Source organism: Nanorana parkeri, unplaced genomic scaffold (assembly GCF_000935625.1).
Source record: "Nanorana parkeri isolate BGI_ZX_2015 unplaced genomic scaffold, ASM93562v1 scaffold1743, whole genome shotgun sequence".
NCBI lineage: Eukaryota > Metazoa > Chordata > Amphibia > Anura > Dicroglossidae > Nanorana > Nanorana parkeri.
Genome location: NW_017308011.1, coordinates 201,646 through 210,645, shown reverse-complemented (window position 1 = coordinate 210,645; position 9,000 = coordinate 201,646).

The window sequence follows — 9,000 nt, the reverse complement described above, 5'->3', positions numbered from 1 at the left end:
TATATATATATATATAAGTTATAAGTCTATTATAACTCTCTATAACTATCTATAACTCTCTATCTATCTGCTGACTGTAACTAACTATACTAGAACCCTCTCTATCTCCTACAGCACACTACATGGGGCCGCGGTGTCAGCAGCCTTATATAGTGTGCTGCAGGGACTTAGCTGTGAGACATGATTGGGCAGAGTCATCGTGAGTCATCGTGACTCTGCCCCATCATGGCTCTACATTTGTACTGAGCCCTGATTGGCACAGTCTTGCACCTGACCTGCGGTCACATGCAGGACTGTAGCCAATTACCGTTTTTGGACGGCGCAGTGCATTGTGGGATGTGCCGGGGTCGAACAGACCGCGGACATCCCATAATGTTCGGCGAACGCTAGAACATGCAATGTTCGAGTCGAACCTATGGTCGACTCGAACATGCAGCCCATCCTTAGTTATCATGTTGCTTTCAATTTTTTTTCCAAAAAATTATAGTCATTCTGTCAAATAATTGACAGGCATTGCTTATGCAATATTTTACATAAACAAAGTAAAATGAAAAATAAAAATGGTTGTGAATGATTTAGCAGTTTGCTTTTACAATCAATATTTATGTTGCATTTAGTTTTAGGCCTGTATACTTCCCAGAAGGCAAACTCTTGCACCAATTAAAAATGTGTGTACTGTTTTAGTCCAAAGAATAATTTAATAATTCAAAACCCAGCCAAAAGAATAATTTAATAATTTAAAAACCAGGAAGCATCATTTAAAAATATGACAATAATTAAAACTGCAAATTGATTACCAGATGACAAATGAATCTGGCCTTGATAACTGCCTTACAAATGTGCCCAAAATACCTGTGGGGAAAATAGAGTCCCATTTAGTAAGATTTAAATGTCAGAATTATGAGCGATTTAAATAAAATATAGTGGAATTCATTATAAAATGTAAAATTATTACAACAATACCTAACAAACAATTATAGGTGTTTAGTTCCAACACAGCACCATGTACAAGAGCCAGTTATGTTGTTTTTGTCTAAGAAAAACAATATGAGCGCTAAAATACTAATATTTATGCAGTATAATAAGTGTAATCAGATTTGTACTCTTAGTTGGTGTTTATACATCAATATGCCATAAAGATTGAATTGCTATATATGTTTGTTCATTTCCTTTCTGATATATATATAAATATTTTTGCATGGCATGCTTAAGCACAGAAACATTAAAAATGTGATATGTTCCATCTGAGATGGACGTGTCAGAAATTCTATGCCAATGTTAACAAAATTAGTACAATGCTAGCCAATAAATCACTCTCTTTTTATCTCTAAACAACCCACCTTTTCCCTTAAGAATATATTCACATTTGTATGTCTAATCCACTTAAAATACTGGATGAATTTCAAAACAACCTCACAAAACTCAACTCTAAACCCACTAATACAATCAAAGCTGATTCCCAAACTTTCTTAAATTAAATCTACCTGCCTATCATCGACACTGTCTCTGGAATGCTCAAAGCCAGTGTGAGGCCAGAACCTCCATAACTGTCAGGGCTGGTGCACACCTAGACGATTTATCACGCAGATTGAGCCACACGATATCATGCAAAACAGTGATACATACAAGATACATACAAGTTCTGATCTTGGCAGCTTTTCAGCCATATTTCATAAGAAACTAGCAAATGTTGTTTCTCCATCCTTACCAAGGAATTTTTGGGAATAGTTGCAGTATTGTACTTTGTGAAAAATATTCTTTAATGTTATCCTACATCTCTAATTATCTATATGTATTTATATGTCACTAATCTACTAACTGACATATCTGTCTGGATGTCGCAACACTTCTTAAAACTCAACCTTTCAAAAACTGAACTCTTGATATTTCCTCCTGCCCGCGCACCTTCCCCCAACTTTTCCCTTGAGATTGTTAACACAACTATCCAGCCCTCCCCCCACGCCAAGGTCCTAGGTGTCATCCTTGACTCAGACCTCACCTTTCTTCCCCACATCCAATCACTATCCAAATCCTGTCGCTATATCTCCAACCTGGTCTCAAAGTATTACCCTAACCGTCCCCTCCGCTCTTCACAAGACCTCCTGCTTTCCAGCTCCGTCATTAACTCCTCCCATGCTCGCCTCCAGGACTTTACTAGAGTGTCTCCCATCCTATAGAACTCTCTACCCCAACCTGTCCGTCTATCTCCCACACTGACTGCCTTTAGGTGATCCCTTAAAACTCATCTCTTCAGGGAAGCCTATCCCACCTCACACTAACCACTGAACAATCACTTTCTCAAACAATCATCCCCGCGCAGCTACCTCCTCATGTATCACTTGCCCCTCCCTTTTAGACTGTAAGCCCTCACGGGCAGGGCCCTCCTTACCATCTTGTCTTAAATTGTATTGTGACTGTAATGTCTTCCTTATATTGTAAAGCACTGTGCAAACTATTGGCGCTATATACAGTAAATCCTGTATAATAATAATAATAATATTGCTAATTTATTTTAAATGGCCTATATAATTCACTGCCTATAGGAACGCATTTGGGGATGAATACCCTGCCTTCATCAACTGATGAGGCTGATGAAGGGGAGGTGTTCTCCCTGAAATGCATCCCTAGCAACAGGAAACAAAACTGATCAGGAAAGGGTAGGGGAGGAGAGAGACATAACTGACAGCTGCACACTGCCTTGGTCTTCACACAGGCTTATTCTCTGGATGCAGTGCTCTTGGCCTCTGACACAGCGGCTCCATTCTGAGATATCTGAGTGGTTACCCCTCTACTTTTTAAAATACTGCACTATGCCAGTGTGCTACTGTGCCCTTCTCTTCTAGTTCATCCGAGAGCTTTTCCCCTGTGCTTCCACAGAGTTACAAGACTGCACTGTCTTTCTTACATTGTTTCTAACATTCTTAATTGTGGCTATTTTATGTGATGTTAGTTCATCTTAACTTGGTTATATCACTCGGAACAGGCACATTTTTGATGAATATAAGTGAGCAACTACACCCGTGCACCACATATCAGTAACTGTGGTCGTTTTTATTTCCTGTGACATTATATATGACTCCCTATCTACAACATTAAATATCATGGCTTCCAGTCTTTCTCCTTCCCAATCCAATGGGGACACATCACCCATATTGTTTATCCTATCTTTAGAGCTGCTTGCGGAATACATCTGACAGAATGAACATAAAAGGGGTCTAGAGATAGCAGGCCTTGTTCATGGATAACAAATTACTATATATAACCTTGCCACATATTTCTCTTTCTAATTTGTTATTGATTCTCTTAAGATTTGCATCTTTTTCAGGTCTTCATGTAAACCACTCAAAATCTTACACCTTAAACACTCCACTCCCCCAACAATCTTTACAGCCACAGTTTTCTTTTCAAGTGACCCCCCAATTCTTTCCTATCTGGGTATTAAACTCAAACCTGCCTATGATTCCCTACACAATGCCAACATTTCCTCTCTTATCAAAAAACTCATTTTTGGGACCACACTCATATATCAATTTGTTAGTTTAGTGGTATCTACATGGTCAAAGTGTCATACCTACTCAAACAACTCTACCCCCTACCTATTTAAATTCCTTTTTATATCATATGCTCCTTACAATCACAGATTTTGAAAAGTATAAAGGGGGCCCTAACAAACCCAGACTTAACAGACACGGCTCTGTGTCAGAATAAAGGGAAAAAAAATAAAAAGCAGTGTTTCTCTCCTTGGCGGCCGGGAGCGGGAGACGGCAGCAGAACCGCCGGACAATAGAAAACAGTTGGGCGGAGCTAGCTGTCACTGCTAGTGCCGCACAATCGTTTTCTATTTTTTTATACTTTTTAAACTATTTTTCTGTTCTGCTCGGTCCCACAGAGCGACTGAGCAGAACAGCCGAGCCGAATGCCGCTCAGCGGCATTGGGCTATTCACTCACTGCTGTTCGGCATCTATAAGAATGGACCGAACAGCAGCAAGTAGCCTGCCGGAGGTTCGGCTTAGCCGATCCAGATGTTGGATCGGCTGAGTCGAACTCCTTCTGCACTTCTGGTCAGCCGAACATGCTGTGCATGTTCGGCCAACCCGAAGCCACCCGATGTACGGCTGATTGCAGCCGATATACGGCTGAAATCAGCCGTACCAGCCTGAAGTGGATAGCCGAACAGCGTTCGGCTCACTTCACTTTAGGTCGGTCATTCACTCGGCTGCCTACGGCAGCTTAGTGAGTAGATCCCAATGTCTTTTTGCTGAGACTGAAGTCAGAAAAATAAATAGATGTGCTGGACAGTATGTACTCCTTTTTTGCTAGTATGTAATTCCAGAGGAAGAGATCAAGCAAATTCAATCCAGAAAATAAAAATTAGAGTGTAATTTTTCTAAGATTGATGACAAAAAATTGGACAGATTTGCTGGACATTTTTTGCTAAGATGCAATGTCCTAGAGAGAGAGAAAGAGCAAGAAAATTCCATGCATGAGATGATAGACAGAAGCATTTGACAGATTTGCTGGACAGTATGTACCTCTTTTGTGCTAAAATGTACTTTCAAATTGAGAGAGCAGGCAGATTTCATCTGTAAATACTGCATTACAGTATATTTTTCTAGGACAGAAGAAAAATAACTGTATAGATTTGCCGCATCGTATGTTATCTTTTTTAGAGTGGGGGAATAGGGAGATTTCATCCAGAAATAATAAAATACAATACAAAAGTTGTACAGATTTGCTGCACAGAATGTAATCGTTTTTAATAGGATACAGTAGGAACCAGATGCAGATCCTGGAGTGTAGTCATCAATTTATTGATACAGTGTTTGTCAGAGATGAGCTGGACTAGCACCCGCTGGTTAAGTGGATGAAGGTGAACTGACATGTAGCAGCACTGTGTTTGGATTATCATCCTTACCCTCCCCATTGCTTAAGCTTACTTGGCAGTAAGCTGCAGATACATCACCACTGTTAATTGGGTTTTTTATTGCCTGTTGTCCCCTCTCTCAATGCTCTCATGACTCACCTTGTCATCCCCAAATGAAATTAATAGCTGCACATCCTCCAACAGCAAGTGACTGAGGCTGTACTGGAATTAATCAGCATGCCTCTAAGCCAATTTGCAGGTTAATGACAAGAGATTTGCTGTGAATGAGGAGGAAGCTGCAGAAGACATTGAGCTGCTCTGTGGTATCCACTCCACCACCTCATCCATGTGCTCTGGCTGTACAGAATGCCCGCTGCACAAAAGAAAGGCAGTTGTACCCTGCCTGAAAGTGTGGCCCAACTAATGTTTTGCCCTGTCAATACAGAACCTGCTTTCCCCCAATAGCTGCTTGTTAACACCCTCTGCCTCACCCTATAGGCCTCCTGAACATGCTTTGGGGAACTTCACATTGTTGAGCTTTTATGTGCTAAACTGAAGCACAATAATATGCAGTGCTGTATTGGTAGCAAGGGGGAAGCTTTTCCTGTGTCACCATAGGTTCACGCTGCTGCTGACCGAAAAGAAAAAATACAATAAAATAGCCATAAAAATGAGGAATATCAGCAAACAGCGCACAAAAATGAATAAAACTTAGTCCTAAAGGACTGTTGGGTCTATTCACAGTGAATACAGATGGGATAACACTCTACTCTCTCTAGCTATTCAAACTGCAATTCACTATTAGCTATCAGAGGCAATATACAGCAATAAATATAGCACTGTATGTAGCACTGTGTATAAAAATGTATATACTAGCACAATACAATAGCACTAACTTTCTCAATCACTATCAGCTGTCCCTCAGAAAGCTCTAAAACAAATTGACAAAGGGCTTCTGGGAGAGCTGACTTTTATTGTGTGAGGGCTGGCACATTGTTCACAACACTGGCCACAATAATGCATCTCACCACAGTTTATGGGATGTTCATTTTCGTACTCCCACCAAACATCTTTGGGAATTCAGGGTTTGGCCAAATGTTGAACAGTCAAAGGTCAGATCAAGCTTAACATCAGACAAGTCATATTTTATGGGACCTACATGTTCTGTCCTTAACTTTTTACTGGTAAAATATTTGATTTTTTGGGGGGGATTTGTTTTGCTTACTGTAATAATATGTTTTAATATTCTTTTTTAGCTGCCCTGATTGATCTTTTGAAATTCCTTTTTACTGTTTTTGTTTTCTTTTGCAATTCTTTTTGCGTTCCTAGTAGCTCTAAAATGTATAGAGTGTCCTTTCCAAATTGTATTTTTTAAAAGCCAGCCTTTTCTCATTATTGTTCCTTTTACACTAGAATTGAGCCACTTGTTTTTATATTTGTTGCCCATTGGCATACACTGGCAAATGGAATTGTTTAAAATGTCCCTAAAATACTACCACTTGTCTTTGTGGTTCTTGCCATACCAACATGACTCTTTTTCCTGTAATTTAAAGCAAATGTTATTATATTTTGATGCCTATTACCCAAATTGTGTCTAATATGCAAATCTGTAATAAGTTCTGTGCTATTTGAAATTGATACATCCAGCAGAGCATTGTTTTTACTTGAGGCTTCTAACATCTGACCCACGGAATTATCCTTCAATAAGTTCAAGCAATGAGAAGTCTTTGTTGAATGTGTGGTTCCATTAGCCCAATCAATACCAGGGTAATTAAAATCCCCCATAATAATAGCATTTTCCAGCCATTTCAGTCTGTCATATCCTACCACCTTTTCTAATATCCCTGTCCTTCATAACAGGGTATACCTCTGGATATTAACAGCCCAGTCATGTGAGCTGTCTAAACAGGTTTCTGATACTCCCACTAAGTCAAAATGTTCCTCAAGTAACAGAAGTTCCAACTCTGCCATGGTGTTTGCCAAACTTCCTGGATTCATAAACATACATTTTAATTTTGTGTTATAATGTAATATTTTAATATTGCTCACTCTTGTTTACAATTTGATACTAAATCTTTGATGTCTAGCTTGATCTCCCCTTTAACCCTCCTCCATATCCAGTGCTCCTTTTGACCCTTGCTCTCTATATGATATATTTGTGTCTCCACCCCCTCCCCCTAATCATAGATTTAAAATGTCATCCAACCTTCTGACAATTTTCTGCACGACTAAGTGGTGAAATGAGTACCCCTACTCATTCAATAAAGCGTTAAAAGTAAAAGTAAATAAACACACCACACATTTTGAAAAGTCCATTAACTAGAAAAAAAAGAGTCAGTGTTTGACAATTCCTTTATTTTAAAAAAATGGATCCATCGATGTAATCAAGCGTCAATCACGATGAATGATGCCCACTGACTCGCCGAAATAAAAGAAGTCCCGCCGCAGGCCGACCTGTACGAACCCAATGAAGACTTGCCACAAAATGAAAGCTCCTGCCAGAAGGTAAAAAAATTAACGGAGCGAGCCGTGACATCATGGGTCTTCCACCCATTTGACATTCTCAGCTGTCATAGAACATTCGGGCCATTTGGGTCTGCTGAGGTGTCATAATACTATGCATATAACACCTCGGCTCCCAGACCCGAATGGCATTTGGGAGCTCACAAATGTCTACCTACTATTTTCTTTCTTGACAGCACATGCAGGGCAGCAGTGGAATGTAGGTAGCTAGTGTGTGCAGCAACTCTTCTGAGATAGAATAGTGTAGCCACTGGCATGCCCTCATCACTGATTTCCAACCATGCATTGGATGTTACTTAGAGGGCACCATGGTTTCTTGAATTTCTTCCCTGGACAAGTGCAGCCAGGAATCTTTACAGGAGCTATTTTGTGAACATAAACTGAAGCTAGTAAAAAGGAAAGAGTTAATATGCATTACAAATAGACCTGCATTGCATTTTCTAGATGGCTTTAATTTGGCCGTATTGCATTTTTACATACACTTAGCATAAGTACTGGACTCTGTTTTGGTATAAGTCCTCCAATGTAATGCAGCACTCAGACCTTAAATGAGAAGTATTGGGGAGTAAAATATACTCTTCCCAGTGCTTAGTGCTGCAATGGGACAGTGCAGCTGTCACATGCTGACTCTATACAGAGAGTTGAACAATCACATAGCCACTGGTTGCTCAGCTCACAGTCATCTCCTTGCAGAGAGCAGTGACTATCATTAACCTTACCCCTCAGGCATTTTCCCATCCAATTTCTGTTCCCCCAGTGCTCCCTGGAGGGACAGACAGGGAGGGGATGAGTACAATTGGCTTTGGCTCTAAAGACGCAGAGCCAGCTGTCATTTAGGCAGCTGGGGTCGATACTGACAATATTATTGGCATCCTTCCTGGCTGCAGTGCAGCCCTGCACTGTCAGCATGTAATAGGCAGTACCCTGCTATATGCTGACTTTGGTCAAAGGAGTACATTAGTAAATGTACTCCCGTGACCCAAAAGAGAAGTAACGCCCCCCAAAAATTGACGTTACTTCTTACTTACTTAGTCTACTCTTTTAAGAAGGAGCTCTACACCTTAAAAAGTGCTTTGCAGTCTAATAGAGGGGATATGCTTACAGGTAGAGAGGACTACATACACAGGACTGCACGCCATAGTATGCACATGTCTTTAAATCTGAGCCAGTTTCCTGGTAAGTACCTTACATTGCTCTCCCCTAATGCACAGCCAGAGGTTTGTAGCCCTAAATTAACTTTAAGTAAGAGACAAAAAATAAATAACACCCAACTAAGTTACAGTGACAGTGTTTTTTTTTCTTTTTAGAAAAAAGGTTTCAGTCATATGAATAATAGCTGTACCACTACTTACCACTGTGAGCACTCCCAGCAGTGTTTTCCACATCCTTGTAACTGTCACTTTTGCTGGGCAGTTTAGACGATTACAAAAGTGGAAAATAACTGATCTACTGGCAGGATTCACAGGTAATAAAACTGTTATAGGTACACTCAGAATAGTAAAACCTGCTGTGTTAATGAAATAGATAGTATTTTTTGTTTTAAACATAGTTTGACCAATTTACCTTACCTGTTCTGTGTAATTTTACTATCACCAGATTCCATTTATACTTA